Source organism: Lactuca serriola, chromosome 3 (genome assembly GCF_051521515.1).
Source record: "Lactuca serriola cultivar US96UC23 chromosome 3, Lser_US96UC23_V15, whole genome shotgun sequence".
Taxonomy (NCBI): Eukaryota; Viridiplantae; Streptophyta; class Magnoliopsida; order Asterales; family Asteraceae; genus Lactuca; species Lactuca serriola.
In genome coordinates, this window is record NC_136410.1 from 226,532,853 (window position 1) to 226,554,784 (window position 21,932).

Genomic DNA, 21,932 nt, shown 5'->3' on the forward strand with positions numbered 1-21,932 from the left:
TAACTCGACGAGTAGAGGCGGGATTAAGGACAATCGAATGGGTAGGGACTCGACCAGTTGGAAAGCCAACTCGGTGAGTCGGGTCAACTGGAAGTTGACTTTGACTTGAACTTTGACCTGGTCAAGGGTAAAATGGTCATTTTACCCTAGGTTCAGCTAGCAGTGTTTGACTGAACATTTTGTGGGAATTATAGCTGGAGGACTTCCGGAACAGCAGCAACAACAGTAGACAGTCAGTTCCCGCTCAAATCAGCAACTACTTTGAGGTGAGTTACCTTCCAGTAGCGGTGGGTCTACGGCCACAATGCCGGCCCACCAGTAGGAGTTGTATGTTAGATGATTGTCTTTGTGATATCATCTAGGTTTGCTACGACCTGATATGTTATATGTGACAGTAGTATAGTTTGGTCATTAGCATCGAAGGGTAGGTCAGACACCCCAGCTATGTCTGACAGTATGTGATGATATGTTTATATGCTAACCTGATATGATATATATGTGGTACTAGCAGTAGGGGGTGAAATAGTCCCCGAAGATCGGTTGTTAGGACCGATGGGTAGTCAGCACCCCAGAATGGCTTGACACGGTTAGGACGGCACTCCAGAATGGCCGCACCGGGTAGTCAGGCACCCTAGAATAGCCTAGAAGTATGTGTGTTACGTGATCGCATGGTATGTGGTACGATGGGGGAAATCACTAAGCTTCGTGCTTACAATTTACAGTTTTGGTTTCAGGTACCTCTTCGTCGAAGGGGAAGGAGCTGGCACGGTAGTGGCACATCATACACATACACTGTTTTCCAAATTCATGGGGTTGTTCTGGGATTTATACTCTGACATTTTGATTGATCACATGTTTTGGTTTTCAGACGTAGTATATGTTTATGAAATGGTTTGATCAGACAATGTTTATTTGCAAATGATTTTTCTAAATATTGATTGAAAAATGAAATTTTGGACGTGAAAAATGGGTCGTTACAAGTTGGTATCAGAGCCCTGGTTTGAGGGATTCGGACACACCTTCGGGGGTGTCTAAACTCAAATCGAGGGATTAAAATATTTTAAAGAAGAAAATGTTTTCTAAAAGGCTAAGTAAAGAGTTTTAAGAAGGAACAAAGTGTGTGATGTGCGCGACCGGCCGAGCTCAAGTAAGTATTCCCCAAAGTACCCATACAAGCTTATGTTATGTTTATCAGTTTCAGTAGAACAACATGCTAGAATAGGACTAAGGATCAAGGAGTGATGCCTTGTGTGCCTGCTTTATGTGCTTCAGTGTATGAAAATTGCATGCTAGAATTGAGTAGACAGCAGTAGGATAGCCTGTTTAGGTTATGCCTGATAGTATGAGTTTGGCATTGTATGCTAGTTCAGTTTCTCTCTGTGAGGATGGATTTGCTTAAGATTGTTCCCTTTTGTCTGAATGTTGCTTGCTTTGTGCTTCTTGGGAATTTGAGTGATGGGAGTTAGCCATTAGGTGAACACGTCACGTCACATGTGATCAGGGTTGAATAATCTTAGAGTGCTGGATTTGGCCCTATTACGCAGCTCTTGTCTGAGTCTAACCGTTGTAGAGTCAAGTCTGTTACTCGAAGGATTATCTGAGCCTCATCACATGTGGTGGTATTCAGGTAATGGCTAATTAGCATTACTAGGAGGCCTTCAGCAGCTGAGGACCGGGTAGGGTGGAGTCAGAGATTTCCCTAGGGCAAGCCTAGGATGAGTATAGCAGTGATCAACAGTAGTGACAGGGACCTGGTGGAGTCAAGGTAGTCCTTGAAGAAGGTACGGATAGATGTGGAAGGTAGTATGGGCCCGTACTACTGAAAGCAGAGGATCCGTACCCGAACCAAGGAAGGCCAAGATAAGACCAGGGAACTTGTAGTAGGTGTGATCCCTCCGGAGGTATCAGTATCGCTAAGGATTATTATTTATGTATTTCAGAATGGTGGTACTATGCTCGAGGCCAGCAGTTGGCAGTTCAGGAGAGGGATCGGGTTTGGGATCAGGTTCCGAGCTAGTAGATGAGGGGCTACGCGAGTTCATTGCGTCAAAGATCACTAGAGGCATCCTTGAGTCGACCCCCATTATCTTCAGGTCGATCAAGGAAGGGATAGTTGAGTTGATGGAGGATCACCTCAGGGCATTCAGGAGCGACATGGCATCTGGCCAGTCGGGATCTCTCACACTGTCCTTTAAGGACTTCAGGGGCAGTGGTGCACCGGACTTTCACGGGGCAAAGGACCCCATAGCTGCCAGGCGATGGATTGTAGACGTTGAGTCTGCACAGTTGATTAGCTTCTACCCTGAGGGGTCGAATGTGAGGTTTGCAGCAGGGTGTTTACGAGATCGAGTTAGGGATTGGTGGGAGTCCGTTGGTGACTTGTTGGGAGCCTCGGTTGTCGAGGCTATGACCTGGTCGGACTTCGTGACCAGGTTCAGGATAAAGTTTGCGCCGGTTGTCGAGCTTCAGCAACTGGCCAGGGAGTTCTTAGATATGAGACAGACGACAGAGACTGTGGCAGAGATCACCGCCAAGTTTCGGGAGAGGGCATTGTTGGTGCCCCAGTATGCGGGTGATGAGGACATGAGGAGGACCCGCTACCATGACATGCTCCGAGCTGATATTCGAGAGCATGTCAGTTTTCAGCTTGCCCTACCTTGGATTCTATGATTGCCAGGGCAAGAGAGAGGGAGATAGATCTGGAGCACATCCGGAAGAGGAAGACAGAGGAGGGACAGGCAGGAGGGGCTTCGGGGAAGAAGCCCAAGGGACTAGATCGTAGGCCAAAAGGCCAGTCAGGACCGAGCCGCTGCAGGAAATGTGGCAGGCCTCATGAGGGGGCATGTAGACTGGGATCGTCGAGCTGCTATAAGTGTGGCAAGACGGGGCATTTCAGCAGGGATTGTACCGCCCCTGCACCTATGATACATACGTCTGAGTTGATGTGTTTCCACTACAACCAGAGGGGCCACAAGAAGGCCAATTTCCCCCAGTTGACAGCAGCAGTAGCGCCAGTGAAGGCGCCAGCTCCAGCGACCCTGTGGATCACTGATGGCCGGCAGGGCAAGGCAGAGGCTCCAGTGGTGTGGAGCCGGGCATTTCAGCTGACTACCGAGGAGGCACGCACCGCACCCGATGTGGTGACAGGTATGATTCTTTTCCTCTATTTTATTTATATGATGTTATGTTATTGATATGTGCTCTGTGTTTATGCGTTATGATCGTTCCATGTGAACGGTATCCCTGTTCAGGTTTTGTTTGACTCGGGTGCCACCTGATCGTTTGTTTCTCTTGTGCTTAGCAAGAAGTTTACTGAGTCTTCAGGCATGTTGGATTTCCCTTTAGAGGTAGATATTGCCGATGATAGATCGGTGCGGGCATCAGCGGTGTTCAGAGATTGTGTTCTGAGGTTATTCGAGGAGCGCTACTTGGTGGATTTGGTTCCCATTCCATTGCATGGGAACAAGGTGAATATAGGCATGGAGTGGTTGAGCCCTAATGGGGAAGTGATAGATTGCACAGCAGCTAGTGCAGAGCAGGACCCCAAGTGGAGGAGAGTTGGTGATCCAAGGAGAGAGGCCACCGCATGGACCCACAATATGTTCAGCAGTGAGGGCTAGGCGCTACCTTCAGCAGGGTTGCGCGGGATATGTCGCGTATGTTATGGATACCCGAGAGTCGGGTAAGGCGACGGCAAGCAAGGTCCCGGTGGTGCGAGACTACACGGATGTGTTCCCAGAGGAGCTTCTTGGGATACCTCCGGAGCGACAGGTAGAGTTCAGGATCGACCTAGTCCCTGGTGCGGCTCTGATAGCCATGGCACCATATCCGTTGGCTCCTCCTGAGATGCAGGAGTTGTCTACACAGCTACAGGAGCTATTAGACAAGGGATTCATTCGACCGAGCAGTTCACCCTGGGGAGCCCCGATCCTGTTTGTGAAGAAGAAGGACGGTTCGCATCGGATGTGTATAGATTACCGGGAGCTAAATAAGGTAACGGTGAAGAACCGTTACCCACTCCCGAGGATTGATGACCTCTTTGATCAGTTGCAGGGAGCATCTTGGTTCTCCAAGATCGATTTGCGTTGAGGTTATCATCAGATAAGGGTCAGAGATGAGGATGTGCAGAAGACCGCGTTCCGGACACGTTATGCCCATTATGAGTTCGTGGTGATGCCGTTTGGGCTAACCAATGCTCATGCCGCGTTCATGGACCTCATGAACCGCGTGTGCAAACCGATGCTGGATCGGTCTGTGATAGTTTTCATTGATGACATCTTGGTTTATTCCAAGACACAGGAGGAGCACGAGGAGCATCTAAGAGAGGATTTGGAGACCTTGGGGAGGGAGAGCTTGTACGCCAAGTTCTCCAAATGTGAGTTTTGGTTGCGCGAGGTGCAGTTTCTTGGGCACCTTGTCAACCAGAACGAGATTTCAGTAGACCCGGACAAGGTGGAGGTCGTGATGAGATGGGAGGTTCCGAAGTCTCCATCTGAGATTCGTAGTTTCATTGGATTAGCGGGCTACTATCGGAGGTTTATTCAGGACTTCTCCAAGATACCCATACCCCTGACACGGTTGACCAAGAAAGTCGTGGTCTTTCGATGGGGGCCTGAGCAGCAGGCAGCGTTTGAGGTTCTGAGGCAGAGATTTTGTGAGGCGTCAATCTTAGCTCTGCCAGAAGGCATAGAGGATTTTGTGGTATATTGTGATGTGTCTATCTCAGGTTTAGGCGCGGTATTGATGCAGAGGGGGCATGTCATTGCTTATGCCTCGAGGCCGCTGAAGCCTCACGAGGCAAACTACCCGACGCATGACTTAGAGTTGGGGGCGGTGATCTTCGCCCTCAAGATTTGGCGACATTACCTCTATGGAGTTCGGTGTACCATTTACACGGACCACAAGAGTTTGAGGTACTTCATGGATCAGCCGAATCTGAACATGAGACGGCGTCGGTGGTTGGACGTGGTGAAGGATTATGATTGTGAGATCCTTTATCACCCGGGGAAGGCCAATGTGGTGGTCGATGCGCTTAGCCGTAAGGCGGCGCCGACTAGGGATGTGTGTATGATGATGACGGTGGTGACTCCTTCGAGAAGCTCAGCAGGAGGCTATGAAGGAGGAGCATCGGAAGAGCGAGCGGATAGTGGGTCAAGTCACTTCCTTCGATTATGATAGCCGAGGATTATTGACACTACACCGTAGGGTGTGGGTGCCGTATCTCGGGGGCGTGTGCCAGATCTTGATGGAGGAGGCGCACAAATCCCGGTTCTCCATTCATCCAGGGGTGACGAAGATGTATAGGGATCTTCGTCTAGACTATTGGTGGCCCTGCATGATGCGGGATGTGGCTTGGTACGTCGAGCGGTGCTTGACCTGCAGGAAGGTCAAGGCCGAGCATCAGAGACCGCACAGCAAGATGCATCCGTTGGATATCCCGTTGTGGAAATGGGAAGATATTACGATGGATGTTATCATAAAGCTTCCTAGGACTACGCAAGGAGTAGATTCGATTTGGGTCATCGTCGATCGATTGACCAAGAGCGCCCATTTTATTCCGATCCAGGAGAGTATCTCGGCCGAAAAGTTGGCCGACATCTATATCAGGGAGATAGATGCGCAGCACACGGTGCCAGTATCAGTGATTTCAGATAGCGATGTGCGTTTCACTTCCAGGTTTTGGAAGAAGTTTCATGACGAGTTGGGCACTCGTCTGCAGTTTAGCACCGCCTTCCACCCGCAGACGGATGGGCAGAGTGAGCGGACCATCCAGACTTTGGAGGATATGCTGCGGGCATGCATGCTAGACTTCTGTGGTAGTTGGGATACCTATCTTCCCATGGCTGAGTTCTCATATAACAACAGCTACCACGCGAGTATTGACCGTCCTCCATTCGAGATGTTGTACGGACGGAGGTGCAGGACCCCGATATGTTGCGGTGAAGTTGGCCAGAGGGTCATGGGGAGCACAGAGGTGGTGCTAAAGACGACCGAGAGGATCCAGCAGGTTAGGAATAGGCTGCAGACTGCGCAGAGTCGGCAGAAAAGTTACGCCGATAAGCGCCGATCAGACCTAGAGTTCCAGGTCGGGGATATGGTTCTCCTGAAAGTGTCTCCTTGGAAGGTCGTCATTCGATTCAGGAAGTGGGGAAAGTTGGGCCCGAGATACATTGGTCCATTTAGGGTTGTAGCCCGGGTGGGCAAGGTGGCATATAGGCTGGATCTGCCAGCCGAACTCAGTTAGATCCACAGCACCTTCCATGTCTCCCAGTTGCGGAAGTGCCTAGTGGATGACTCAACGGTAGTGCCGTTAGAAGATATTCAGGTTGATGGCAGCTTGAATTACATTGAGCGCCCAGTTGCAATCCTCAACCGGAAGTCAAAGGATCTGAGGAACAAGAGGGTGGAATTAGTGAAGGTGCAGTGGCAGCACCGGAAGGGTTCGGAGTGGACTTGGGATCCAGTGGAAGAAATGATGGAACATTACCTTGAGCTATTTCAGGGTCGAGCAGCAGACTTCGAGGATGAAGTCTAAAATAAGTGGGGGGGGGGGATTTGTAACACCTGGTTCCTGGTACGTATGACCTATCTAAGTAATTTACATTTTTAGCCCTGGACTCGGCGAGTTGTAGGACCGACTCGCCGAGTAGAGTCGGGATATTTGAACGCGTTTAAGTTGGCGACTCGGCGAGTCCATATTCTGGACTCGGCGAGTCCCCGCGGTCTGGATGAAGCCCTAATTTCAAGGGTTTGCACCCTATTTAAACCAACCTTATGCGCCCCAAGCCCGACCCCTTCACCCTCAGAGCTCCCTATATCATCCTAACCCCGTTTCTTGTGATATTGAAGTGTTTTGGTGTGATTTCTTGAAGATTTTGAGAGAAAAGGGAGGTTAGAACAAGAGGAGAAGAAGGAGGACAAATATCTTGGTGTTATTTCAGAGATTCCTTGAGGTATAACTCAGTTCCTTCTGTTTTTATGCTAAGAGTCCCTTAGAGCAAAATTAAAGTCCCTCTTGAGCCATTTTCCAAACTTGTTTATGGATTAGGGATGGTAATGAGTTGATTAACCTCTAGATCTAGGCATGTTTGAGCTCCAGAAGCTCAGATCCATGGCCTTTATGGAAGTAAATGGCTTGAATGTCCTAGATCTACCATTTTAGTCCTTATTAAGCCTTAAATCCCTATCCTATGGATGTATACACGTAAAGTTGGAAACTTTACGTGTGAAACCTACCCTAAGAGCCCAGATCTATGTTTGGCATGAGCTGGATTCAAGCAAAATCGAGTATGTAGTAATTGCATGTGAACGACTCGGCGAGTCGAGTCACGAGTCCTCGAGTTTTCCCCCTTTTCGTGTTTGCTGAGTGGAGTTGTGAGTCATGGGGGGGGGACTCAGTGAGTCGGAAGCCAGACTCACCCATGGAGGGACTCGGCGAGTCAATGCCCTGACTCGGCGAGTCCAAGGCCATCTTCTTACCTCAAGAACAGACTCGGCGATTTGTTCATACAACTCGGCGAGTCTTAGCATGAGGTGTTCATCGAATGAAGATGAACTCGACGAGTTGTTCATGCAACTCGGCGAGTAGGATGAAGGACCTTTGGACCTTAGTTTAGAAGGAGAACTCATCAAGTCAATGCGTAACTCGACGAGTAGAGGCGGGATTAAGGACAATCGAATGGGTAGGGACTCGACCAGTTGGAAAGCCAACTCGGTGAGTCGGGTCAACTGGAAGTTGACTTTGACTTAAACTTTGACCTGGTCAAGGGTAAAATGGTCATTTTACCCTAGGTTCAGCTAGCAGTGTTTGACTGAACATTTTGTGGGAATTATAGCCGGAGGACTTCCGGAACAGCAGCAACAGCAGTAGACAGTCAGTTCTCGCTCAAATCAGCAGCTACTTTGAGGTGAGTTACCTTCCAGTAGCGGTGGGTCTACGACCACAATGCCGGCCCACCAGTAGGAGTTGTATGTTAGATGATTGTCTTTGTGATATCATCTAGGTTTGCTATGACCTGATATGTTATATGTGATAGTAGTAGAGTTCGGTCGTTAGGACCGAAGGGTAGGTCAGACACCCCAGCTATGTCTGACAGTATGTGATGATATGTTTATATGCTGGCCTGATATGAAATATATGTGGTAGTGGTAGTAGGGGATGAAATAGTCCCCGAGGATCGGTTGTTAGGACCGATGGGTAGTCAGCACCCCAGAATGGCTTGACACGGGTAGGACGGCACCCCAGAATGGCCGCACCAGGTAGTCAGGCACCCCATAATAGCCTGGCAGTATGTGTGTTACGTGATCGCATGGTATGTGGTACGATGGGCGAACTCACTAAGCTTCGTGCTTACAGTTTACAGTTTTGGTTTCAGGTACCTCTTCGTCGAAGGGGAAGGAGCTGGCGCGGTAGTGGCACATCATACACACACTGTTTTCCGCATTCATGGGGTTGTTCTGGGATTTATACTCTGACATTTTGATTGATCACATGTTTTGGTTTTCAGACTTAGTATATGTTTATGAAATGGTTTGATCAGTCAATGTTTATTTGAAAATGATTTTACTAAATATTGATTGAAAAATGAAATTTTTGGACCTGAAAAATGGGTCGTTACAATTTCATTCTCAACTATACTCTAGATTGATGTGTCAGTTAACCACACGAGCTCCATCAACACAATATAAAGAGAATGTGCAATTTTCATGGATAATATAAGACTCGCATTCTATTAATAAAATGGGATTTTTTTTATACTTGTGTTTAGAATACTTTTAGATTGACCATTATCACTATCAAACCATTTCGGTAACTCCATTCTCAAAATACAATAGGGCGGTGAGGGTGGTAAGCGCAAAGCATATTAAAAACCGACATCATTAAGAATCATAGAGACCTCCTTAACACCCTACGTCAGGATGAGTGAGCCTACATAATGGTAAGACTGATAATGTCAATATTTAAACACACGAGGACGTATGTTGTAACTTTCTTATACACATAGTAGATACAACTGTAATATATAGAAGGGGTAAATTTAAAACTCTTTAAATTTAGTTGCCTGTTATTAATTCTAGTTAATTGTGAGGACGCAATGTAACAATTAATAAATCATGAGGGGTTAATATTCAAATTTATAAATGTTGAGTCTAATGGATTGCGTCATGGGCTCGGTCCATAGCCTAGTGTAGTTGCCGGTATTGGGCCTGACCAGCCGTGCATTATTTTGCATTAGGGTTTAGTATATAAGCTACATGCATGCAGACTTAGAGAGAATAGCTTTCATTGTTTTCGTATTTACTGATTTTGTAAACCCTAGCTCGCCTCTACAGCGGAAGTTCTTCATCGAGCTCTACTGAGGCGTGACTCAGTTTTGAATCATAAGCTCTTATTTGATTCTGATATGTGTTCGTTCATAATTTATTCTTAACTGTTAGAATTCTTTTATCGTACTTGTGAAAGATCTAAACGATCTAAGAGTTTTGAACTCTTCAATTGGTGTCAGAGCAGGACACTGTGTAATCCATACACACCTCTTCTGTCGAAGAAGATTATAGGGTTTTTATTCCGCATTGATTGATATTTATTGAGCCGTCATTCCTTATTGGCGTATCTCATTAATTGTTAATCTAACCCTAATCGAAATATTACAAGTCTGATCTTTTACAGGTTTTCGATCAAAAGTACTCACAATGTCTATGGACGATTCTCAAACCAATCCGATAAATATCTCAAACAGCATTGGGTCTACAACAAGAATATCGATCTTGTATACGCAAGACTATGAAATCTGGACGCATCACTTTGAAGATTACGTGATTGGATCGGAGGATAATGGCTATCTAATCTGGGAAGCGATCACTTCAGGCCCATTCGCTCATTCTAGCACGTCAAAGATTGTTAAAACGCAGAAAGAATACAATCAGCTTGTTAATGATGTCAAAGACATCCCTCAGGATGAAAAAGAGAAGTTCCAGTGCAATATCAAAGCTCTTAGGATGATACGGGTTGCGCTGCAATCGGATACATTTCGTTTGGTAAGTTCATGTGCTACAGCCAAGGAGATCTGGGATAGATTGAAGGAATTGTATTCCACTGATGAAGATTTGGAACACTCAATTCAAACCCTTTTGTTATCAGAGTTTGGTGACTTTAAGCAAAAGCCTAAAGAAAAGCTTATCCAAACTTTCGATCGTTTCAATCATCTTTTGAGCAAGATGATAAAACATGGTATTGAAAGAAAGGTGATTGAACAAAAGGTCACTTTTATGAATGGTCTCAAACCTGAATGGATGGCAGTTGTGTCAACTGTCAAAGCTCATGAACAGTTCAAGTCGTACTCTTTGGCAAAACTTATGGGTATTTTAAAATCCCATGAGAATGCCTTATCAAAGGAAACGAATGTTGTTTCGGGTCTTGGTTCTCTGGCTCTTGTCTCTAAAGGAAAGAGCTCGATTGAAGAAGAAGAGGAATTAGATCTTGCTGACTTTGATCTAACCGGCGAAGAATATGCAATGATGGTTTCAAACCCCAGAAAATTCATCAAGAAGAAAATCCTACCAACAAAAATCGAAATTGGCAGGGAAGTTACAGCGCCGAATGGGTCAAGGAGGAATCGAAGATGGGATCAAAATCTGAAGAGTCTAAGAAGGAAGCTAAAATTGGAGGCGACTCAGGATTTGATTGCCATTACTGTGGAGGCAAAAATCATTTTGCCAAAGACTGCATGCAGAGAAAGAAGGAAGAGAAGACAGTAGAAGATGATGAGGAAGCGAGCCTCCTGAGAAGATTGGAGGAAATAAAGAAAAGAAAGTCTGCTATTAATAACTCCACTATGAATGCTTTAATTGTGCAGGGTTCTACCAACAGTGACAAGTTTGGAGGTGTGGAAGTCTGGTCCACAGATTCTGAAGATGATGAAGTTAGGAAGCCAACTCATGGAAAAGCGATGATGGCAAAAGCAGAACAGTCTGTGGTAAGATGTTTTGTAGTGACTGAAGGTGTGTCCCAAATGAGAGGATACACAACTGATGGGGGAGTTGAAGAAGAAAGAGAGCGAGAGGACAGATGTTTCGCTGCCAAGCCTGTCAGCGCTTAGATCAATGAATGTGATGAATTGATCAAAAAGGTACAAAATATTCTTACTTCTCTAAAAATATCTGCTAATAATTATGAAAAGGAATTAAATAATTTGAAGTCAAAATTCTCTAGCATAAGTAGCAGTCTCACCCAAACCCGTGTCACCAATTCTAACCTAACTGATCAAATCAGCAGGATTTCTTCAAAGAGTGAGGAACGTAGAATGTGGATCGAGCAAAAGGAAAAGGAACTAATTAGATCAAAAGATTATTCTATTTATTTACAAAGAGACAATCTTAAACTTCTCAAACAGAGAAATGTTTTTTGTTTAATTGTTAAGAGGCTTTATTTTAACATTACTCAGTTGCATCTTGATTGTGAAATAGGGAAGAAAATTCATCGTATGATTTTACCATTCCTTGAATTAAAGGAGGATGAAATCGATGCAGAAGCATACAACTGTGAAAGTGTTGTGTCCTCTGACGAAGTGTCTCCAGCATATAAGATTGGTCTGGACAAAATTGAATCTTACATAAAGTCCAAGGACCACAAGGACATGCTCAAAAATCTACTAGATGAAAATGACAAATTGAAACTGAGAGCCGAAACTATACAAAAATTTGACTCATTGAATGCCAACTTGAGTTCAGATAATAAAATTGATGTTGAAAATACATTTGAACTTAATGAGGACGATGATATGAGTGAAATTTTTGTAAAAGATTTGGTAGACTGTTCCGAATTAGCCAAGAATGAACCAAAGTCCAATAAAAACCTCATTTCTGAAAACTCTGTTGAATTTGCTCGCTCCACTACCGACAAGTCCAAAACTCTCAAAGCCAAAGTTGTTGTGTACCAAAAGGTTCAAACTATCCCAAATCAAGTTTACACTGTGCTTGGGGTCACTCCACAACAAACTGCAGAGTTAACTGCGATGGTAGAGGAAGACAATGCTGGTGGATATGATGAATACTTTTGGTAAGCCCAATCGACAACGCAGACGAGACGGAGGGTCTCTCTCAGAAAACCTCATGGAGAGTGAAAGGTAGATATATACCTGAACCACTAAATGAGCCAACAAAGTATGATGTGCCGAGCACAAGTGGAACTAAACCATATGTGGATGAACTGAGGCAAACTACGAGTGACACTTCTTCAACAAAGAGCGAATGTTGTGCTCATGCTTCTAAAAGAAAGGACAGCATTCATAGAAATCCCAAACAGTTCACCGATCGAAAGCATCAACGGAACGTAAGATACAAAAAGAATCTCTCTGAAAGAAAACGATTTTGGAACTCTGAAAATCCTGACTTTGTAAGGATTGAAAGAAAGTCTAAATTGGAGGAAAATTCAAGGAACCAGAAGCACAGTTACAACAGAAATCAAAAGAGCGGTTTCGGTCGTTCAAAAGATTGGAACCGAAAGGGTAGTTTCGGTCCCTCAAGTGAATACAACCAAAAGGGTGGTTTCGATCCATCACCCATCAACAACCGAAAGGGTGGTTTCGGTCCATCACCCATCAACAACCGAAAGGGTGGTTTCGGTGCATCACCCATCAACAACCGAAAGGGTGGTTTCGGTTCATCTTCCAACAACAACCGAAAGGAGAGTTTCGGTCCCTCATCCTTAAACAACCGAAAGGAGAGTTTCGGTCCCTCATCCCTGAACAACCGAAAGGGAAGTTTCGTTCCCTCATCAAACTCCAACCGAAAGAAGAGTTTCGGTCCATAAGCCTACAAATCTTATCTCAAAAATCAAGAACCTAACGTTTCTCCTAATTCCAAATCTCTAAATTCTAGTCCTTCTGTCAAAAATCCTAGTTCTCCTAAGTCAACAAAAACTAAAGTTTTCACCATTAAAAGAAAAGATGAAACCACTTTAATTAAACGCACATATATGGTTGATATTTCTCTCACTATACCATGTCCTGTAAAAGGATCACAAGGACCCAAAAAAATTTGGGTTCCTAAATCTGCTTAAACTTTTGTAGGTTATACGTGACGAGCAGTTTGACGAAGAATGGTACATTGACAGTGGCTACTCGCGTCACATGACAGGAAGAAAGGAGGAACTAAGGGAGTTTCACTCTCTAAAAGATGGAGGCATTGTAAAGTATGGCAACAACTCGTTTGGAACTATTAAAGGCTACGGAATGATCACTAATGGAGAATTCTCCATAAGTAAGGTAGCATACGTTGAAGGGCTCCAACACAATCTAATAAGTGTATCACAGTTGGTGGTTGGTACCGGGTTAAAAGTATCATTCGACGATGAAGGCTCAGAAATTGTCGAGAAGAAGTCAAGCAACATTCTATTAAGATCCAAGCGAAAAGGAGAAATGTATCCACTGAACCTCAATCCAGTACGAGGTAAACTAGCAATCTCCTTACTCTCAATGGCACACTCCGACGAAAGCTGGTTGTGGCACAGAAGACTCTCGCACCTGAACTTCAAGGACATCAACAAATTAGTTCTAGGTGATCATGTTCGAGGGCTGCCAGTTCTGAAATTCGATAAAGAACATCTCTGTGCAGCAAGTGAAATGGGAAAGTACAGTCGACAGAGTCATCCCTCAATAATCAACACCAAAGTAATAGAACCATTGGAGTTACTGCATATTGATCTATTTGGTCCATCATCCATCGATCCTTGTGTGAAGCTGCTCGTACCATGTTGTGCTTCGCAACCTTGCTCCACAACAAAACGGCATTGTTGAAAGGATAAATTGATCCTTGTGTGAAGCTGCTCGTACCATGTTGAGCTTCGCAACCTTGCCATTATACTTCTGGGCTGATGCAATTACGGATGCATGCTATAACCAGAATCGATCTTACTTGAATAAACGGTTCTTCATTACTCCTTATGAGATTTTGAACAATCGAAAACCAAACGTGAAATTTTTTCATGTGTTCGGTTCTAGATGCTTCATTTTCAACTCTAAGGAGAATCGAAACAAGTTCGATGCCAAAGCGGACGAAGGAATTTTCTTAGGCTACTCCTTGAACTCCAAGGCATACAGAGTTCTCAATAAACGCTCGAAGAAAATTGAAGAAACATACTATGTCACCTTTGACGATAGTTATGTTAAGAAGTTAAGAGCAACTGAAGATGCATCACAATATATATTTCCAAAGAATGGTCAAGTTACTGTTTCCATCTCAAATCTTTTTGACCAATTCATGCTCTTGTTTGATGAGCCTCAGAAAGCAATTAACTCAGAATCAACTGCAAAAGACAACAAAGTTTTCAACATAAAACAAGTTGTAGATGATGCTGCTAGAAAAATGGCTGATGATCAATCCAAAGGAACCGAAAGTGCAGATGAAAGTGAATCTTTTAATGACCATCCTACTGTTGAGGGGGAGGGTTCTTCTCCTCATCATGATCAAGGTTCTTCTTTCCAGGGGGAGGATTCATCAACAAATACATCAACCTCCACTGAAACTCCAACAAATGAAGGAGGTACAAATGTTGGTCCTGAATAGGAATTATTCTTCGAGGGGGAGAAAACAGTTAGTGAAGATGACAATTTGTCTGAACTCGAAGAAGAAATCAATGCTGAATTGGATCCCATCTATGATCCAAAGTTTCCTCCACTTGTGAAATGGACCAAAGATCATCCCCATACTCAAATTATTGGGGAATCCTCTGAAAAGGTGGTTACACGATCTCAAATCAAAGCAAAACAGGCTGCTTTATTCTCAAAAGTCGAGTTTTGTATGTTCAATTCGTTCGTGTCCAAAATCGAGCCAAAGACTATTAATTCGGCTCTTGATCATTCAGACTGGGTTCAAGCCATGCAGGATGAGCTAAATGAGTTTGAAAGAAACAAGGTATGGCGTCTTATTCCAACACCAAAGGCTGCTTCGGTTGTCGGTCTCAAATGGGTGTTCAGAAACAAGATGGACAAAGAAGGAAATGTTATTCGTAATAAAGCTAGGCTGGTAGTCAAAGGATACTGTCAGGAAGAGGGAATCGATTATGAAAAACCTTCGCTCCAGTGGCTAGATTGGAATCTGTTCACATCTTTCTGGCGTACGCTGCTCACAAGAACTTTGAAGTCTATCAGATGGACGTCAAATGTGCCTTCCTCAATGGTGAACTGGAAGAAACCGTATATGTTGAGCAACCACCAGGATTTGTAAACGAGAAGTACCCTGATTACTGCTATATCCTCGATAAAGCTGTCTATGGCCTAAAACAAGCTCCCAGAGCATGGTATGAAACTCTTACTCATTTCTTAAAAATGTCTAAATTTAAACAAGGTTCGGTTGACCCAACCTTCTTCCGTAAGCGAGAAGGTAACCACCTTATGATAGTCCAAATTTACGTTGATGACATCATCTTTGGCTCCACGAATCCTAGCCTAACAGCTGAATTCCAAAAGTTGATGGAAACTAAATTTGAGATGAGCTCAATGGGTCCAATTAATTTCTTTCTTGGATTGAATATTAGACAGGGACCCGAAGACATTTTCATTAATCAGGAAGCGTATACCAAGACTTTGCTCACCAAGTTTGGAATGACGGGACTCTCCAAGGTAAAAGTACCGATGGCTTTTGGAACGAAACTCACACCATCACTGGAGAAACCAACAACTGACACAACACTTTATCGACAGATGATCGGGTCTTTAATGTATCTCACAGCCAGTAGACCTGATATCATGTTCTCTGTCTGTTATTATGCTTGATTTCAAGCCAACCCACGAGAACCTCATCTTCAAGCAGTGAAGAACATCTTTCGCTATCTAAGGCGAACTTCATCTCTAGGTTTATGGTATCCAGCCAACTCTGGATTCTTCGTGCAAGCATTTTCAGATGCTGATCTGGGTGGCTGTGGATTGGATCGAAAAAGCACCACAAAAGAATGTCAATTTATGGATGAGAAATTAGTCAGTTGGCAATCAAAGAAACAAACTTGTGTTTCGTTATCCACTGCAGAAGCCGAATACATTATTGCAGCATCTTGTACATCTCAAGTCGTATGGATACAAAGTCAACTTCAGGATTATGGCTTGAACATGAAGAAAATCCCCCTATATTGTGACTCTGAAAGCGCAATCAGAATTTGTCACAACCCAGTGCAACACTCGAAGACAAAGCATATCGCACTGAGGTACCATTTCATCAAGGATCACGTCGAAGATGGCAACGTCGAAATTCACTTCGTAAGAACGACTGATCAACTGGAAGACATTTTCACAAAGGCTTTACCTGAAGTAAGCTTCAATAAGATCTTACAAGGCTTAGGATTGATGCAAGCCGAGTCAGTACCAAAATCGCCTTCGCTTTCATAAAGTTAACAAGCGAAATAGGGTGAACCTATATGAACCGAAATGAACTGGGCGTTCGGTCTAATTCGGGTGAAGTTGGTCTATGAACCGAACGTTCGGTCTATTTCGGGTTCGGTCCTTCTGAACTTGCATTTTTTTTAAAAGGCGTTTCAAGTGTATTCTTTTGTATATTTCTTTTTACTTCTTTTCTATTAATAAAATCCCAAAAATATTTTTTTATTTATTTTGTTTCAAATTATTCTATTCTCACAAAAACACAAAAATATTTTCTTTGTTTTATTTGTTTCCTATTTCTAACGTTTTTATGTTTGTCCAAGAGTGATTATCAATGACGAATCTACGGCAGGTAAATTTTTTTTCGTTAGTTAGGTGTCCCTAGAAGCATGCTGCTGTATGTAGACTCAAGCCTCAACTGATTCTGAGTGAAGCCTTAATAACATGATCAACACCAATCTTGTTTTCAAAATTCAGGCTGTAAAATTCACTCTAATCATGAGCTACCTTACTCTACTCAAACTGAGTTTAGAGTTATCTGCTTGGATCCTCTTTTGTTTAATAAGCAGAGGTACATTCGTTTCTTACACCATCTCCATCCTATTTCTCCATTATATTTCACTTCATCAATATAACCCCTAAGACTCTCAGTTTTAACCACTGAGGTTTATGGTTATACAAAATCTGCGTTCATGATCTTAGGCTATGGGGAGTGGTCACATCCACCCCACCGGAAAAGCGCTGCCACATATGCGCCATGTCAGCTTCACACCCAACCCACCACCAACCCACTAAAGACTGGAAATGGTTACCACTCCACAAATTTCTTTTTTTTTATTTTTTTTTATTTTTTGACCATTATATTAATTAAAAACATAATTTATAAAATACATTAATTTTTTAAAACATAAAAAAATAAGAGCACATTTCATTAATTAAAACATAGAAATTTAAAACTTAAATTAGTAAAATTAAACATTACATTGTCTAAATAAAAAAAATTAAAAAACATAGAAAAATAACGTTACATTGTCTAAATAAAATAAAAATTAAAAAACATTAAAAACATAGGAAAATTCTAATCGTCTTCGTTCTCGTCACCGGTATCATCCGCCTTGTCTCCACCATCGTCATCCTCCTCATCGTCACCATCGTCACCATCGTCATCATCGTCATCTTCACCGTCATCCTGCCCTTGAAATTGTCGTTCCCATATGTATTCGGTCAAATCATGTCGTAGATTGTGATGTGTTTCACAGTTTTGTATTTCCAAAAGCCTTGAGAAGTATGCCGGACTGGCAACTTCTTTTACTGCGGGTGGGTTAAGTATATCGTTTGTGGTATATGAGCAAATAGCCCTACCCTCTTCTTCTATTATCATGTTATGTAAAATAACACAAGCAGTCAACACGGTCCTCAATTTTTCTCTGTCCCATGTTCGTGTCGGATGTTTGATTATGTGTCACCTTTGTTTGAGGACTTTGAACGCCCGTTCTACATCCTTCCTTGCAGATTCTTGTGCTAACGTGAACATTTTTCGTTTATTGTCGGCCGGAAATGTGTATGACTTGACAAACGTAGCGTATTCTGGATATATCCCATCACCTAGGTAATACCCATATTTGTATTCATTTCCATTGACAACATATGGCATATCTGGTGCTTTGCCCTGTAAAATATCATTAAATATCGGAGACGCTTGGAGCACATTCAAATCATTGTTTGACCCAGCCATACCAAAGAATGCATGCCAAAACCATAGGTCATTTGAAACTACCGCCTCCAAAATAACAGTCGGCACCCTATGATCACCTCGCGTGAACTGGCCACGCCACGCGTTGGGACAATTTTCTCACTCCCAATGTGTACAATCAATGCTACCAAGCATCCCTAGAAAACCATGTTTCGCTTGATGTGCGGCATACAACTGTTCGACATCGCTTTTAGTCGGATGTCGCAAGTATATGTCACGGTAAAGCTCTATGACATACTCACAAAACAAATATGTACACTCTCGACCCGTCCTTTCAGACATTTTCAGATACTCATCTGATGCGTCTGCGGTTATACCATATCCCAACTGTCTAAGAGCGGCCGTACATTTTTGTATTGTGGTAAAACCGCGTTTACCTCTAGCATCCCATCGTAATTGAAAAAATTCATAATTATGTGCCAAATCTCTAGCTATACGTAAAAATAAAGTTCTACTAATACGAAAATGTTCTTCGAATTTAGATAAATCATATGAACTATCAACGACAAAATAATCACGTACCAAAAGTTCATGTGCCGCATCTCGATCCCGGTTGATCCATTTTCTATGCTTCTTTTCGACGTTTGAACTTTCGCCCCTCTCACGTACTACGTCTCGTGCCGCGGATAACAGCGTATACAAAATAAAATCGTCATCGTAATTGTTATCATCGGAAGACGAAATAATTAGAGGTGGAAAATTATCCATTTTTAGGTTTGATGTGTGTGTTTGTTTTGAAAAAATGTGGGAGTGATTTAGTGGAAATTGTGAATAAAGTGGATGTATATATAGAGAATTTGAAAAATTAAAAAAAATGTTTTTTTTTATTAATGCAAAGTAACGGTCAATTGCAACGTTCGGAATTTCTTAGCCAATCAAAGCCCTCGTCTTCATCCGTCTTTGGCCTCACCTCACACCCACCCCACCGGACTTGGGGGCGGTGTTCATGCGTGAGAGAGGCTGCCACCACAGCCCAAGACGCGTGAAACTACCCCCATACCGGGTAGCCTTAGTTTCATGCCACTATTTACTAAGTGAAACCCAAAATTCAACACCACTAATGAATTGACGGTGAATTCAATAATTCAAGATATTACTTGTTACCCAATGAAATCACTTTTTCTTTTTGAGTAATCTTTATGAGATTGCCTTTCACCAAGGTGTCTCTAACCCTAAAAGATTCAGTTTATTTTCTTTTTGAGATTTCTTAAACTCACTTGTCACTTTAAATTATTTCTCACCTACTTGTTCAACAGATCACAATGATCTCACAAGTACTTCGTTCTATTTTGATCTTATGTTCAATATATGAAAGCCACCCACTTTACCCTTTAAAATATGTATTTCAAAATTTCTGATGGACAAGTTATTGATCGTTATTTCATGGGAAACCAAGCAAGCACTTCAATGTCTCTCTTGACTTTGAAGGAAGTGATTTTTGCCCAGAATCAACTGCTTTATGTCTAATACGACATCACAGTCAATCACAAAATCCTAGTTTTATTTCTTTATCTTTTACACCTTTGCACGAAAATTTTTTATTTTCCAAAATGCTAAGGTTTTACACAGATTATCAAGGCACAAATACTCAAGCGTTTTCAGGTGAAACAATTGGGATGAAAAGGTAGCTGACTCAGCAAAAATTCAAACGGTTTGGCAATTTGAAAAAGGTGAATTCTATCAAAAGGCGTGAAAAAGGGGAAACGTTTTTCTCTGTCTTGCGTCATCTTCGGCATGCCAACTGTTCCCACATCAAGTCAGGCGCGTTTTTAAAGATAATCCAAGATTTCAGCCGAATTCTTCTCTCTCATCCTTGTACGTATAAAAGGAATTGGAACGGTACTCTCTCAACCTTTATCACTTCCAAAAAGCTCTCAAAGAAACTCGGATATTTTCTGCAACTGTTCATCATCATTCTCAAGCTCCTACAATGGCAGAATCTTCATCTGTTCATGATACCAACAAAACCTAATCATCGATCTCACTCCCTTTGTTTATGAGCCATATATGCTTTATGTGGTTGAGTGTCTCAAATACTCACCACTTGTCGATGCAATGACAAAGGTTGAAATAGTGCCAATGTCGTTCTTATCCCATGTCTACTCGACGACGTTCTATGACAAAGGCAATGAACGTATCCACTTCGAGCTTCACGATGAGAAGGTCTCCATCTCCAAGAGTCGATTTTGTGCCCTAATCGGTCTCTCACAAGATCCGTCTCTCACAACGGTTACCAAGTTCAAGAAGTATTGCCTTCCTCCTACATGGAATGGCTTATTCACACTCTTATTCAAGGGTTTATCTAAGCGAAGTGCTGGTTCTGACGGTGCTAGCAAGGCCTTCATGACGGTGCTGTATGGGTTGTACAGCGGGCTCAATCTTGACTATGGGTCTCTCATTTGGCAGCAGCTGGTTCAAAGTTTACTTTCTTCATCAAAGCACTCCGAAATTCTTGTGGGCGTTTCTGGACCATCATGACCAAGTGGGCAATGGATCGCAACCGCGTCCCAATTATGGCGGATTCCTTGCTTTCTTCAATCGCCACCTTTCATACGTCGAAGATCATCGTCACTGACCCCACAAAGTTTTCGTACATCGGCTCCATTCCTGAAACAATGCTTGCTTGTATCTCAGCATCAAGCAATCTTCTTCAGCAGTACCGAAAACGCAAGTCCGTTGGTCCGCGTGAGCTTACTCCCACTATGCTTCGTTCTATTGAAGAAGCTGATAAACCAGCCAAACGGGGCAAGAAACCTGAATCGCAAAAGGAGGGACAGGTAGCGAAACCATCCAAGGGGCAGACTCCCAAGAAGAGGAAAACTGATAAAGCAGCTCCTTCTCAACCACAACCCAAAAAGCAAAAGAAGCTTGTCAGGAGACTTATTCTTCAATCCTCCAGCGACTCGGATTCAGAATACGTTCCTCCTAACCAGAAGAAAGCTCTATCATCAGACTCTGAGAATGAAAGTTCAGATGAAGAGGCTTCGGGCCGAGGGGATACTCCACCTCACTCCCCAACTCTAGAAATTCCGATTAGTACATTGCCTCCTTCACCTCCACCTATTACCATGCCTACTTCTATCCCTCCTATCTCACAAACAACTACCTCTCAACCTTTCACTTCAATTCCTATTCCTACTCCCATCTTCACAGATACAACCTCTACCACCACTACAAAACCCACCTTCACTATTCCCAAACCACCTGTAACCAAACCTACCTTTACAACCGAACCTCCTCACACAACCAAACCTCCCGCTTCTTCGAAACCCTTATCACCAACACCTTCTATAGAAACAACCCCAATTTTGGGCGGTGAGGACTTGGAGTTCGACTCCACATACTTCAGTCCTTATCGAGTCGAGAGTGAGGATGATGACGACGATCCTATCACCAAACGTCATCTCAAAGCGGTAAACGACAAGTTAGATCAACTGCTTTCCTCCTCTTCCTCAGGTGCTTATTCAGATGCTGCATTGAAGGCCATGTTCTCTTCAGTTGTTGCTGAACATTCAACCTCTCTAACTATTGCAGCCAAGGCTATTGAAGCCTCCACTTCTCGGTGTCAACAGGCCTCTCAGGCTGTGGATGCCTCTACAAAGGAGTGCAAGGAAGCGACCGCAAAAGTCAATAAACTAGTTTCCCAGGCTCACATCTTTTTAGATTCTTTGCAGGCTGTTGCTGCCAAGAATGCTGCTACAGTTACTTCTTCTGTAGAAACTCTTCAACAGACTCTTCAGTCTGAGTGCTCGAAGGTTGAAGCAGCACGTCTTGCAATTGAACAGAAGAATGAAGTGTTCCATGCTACT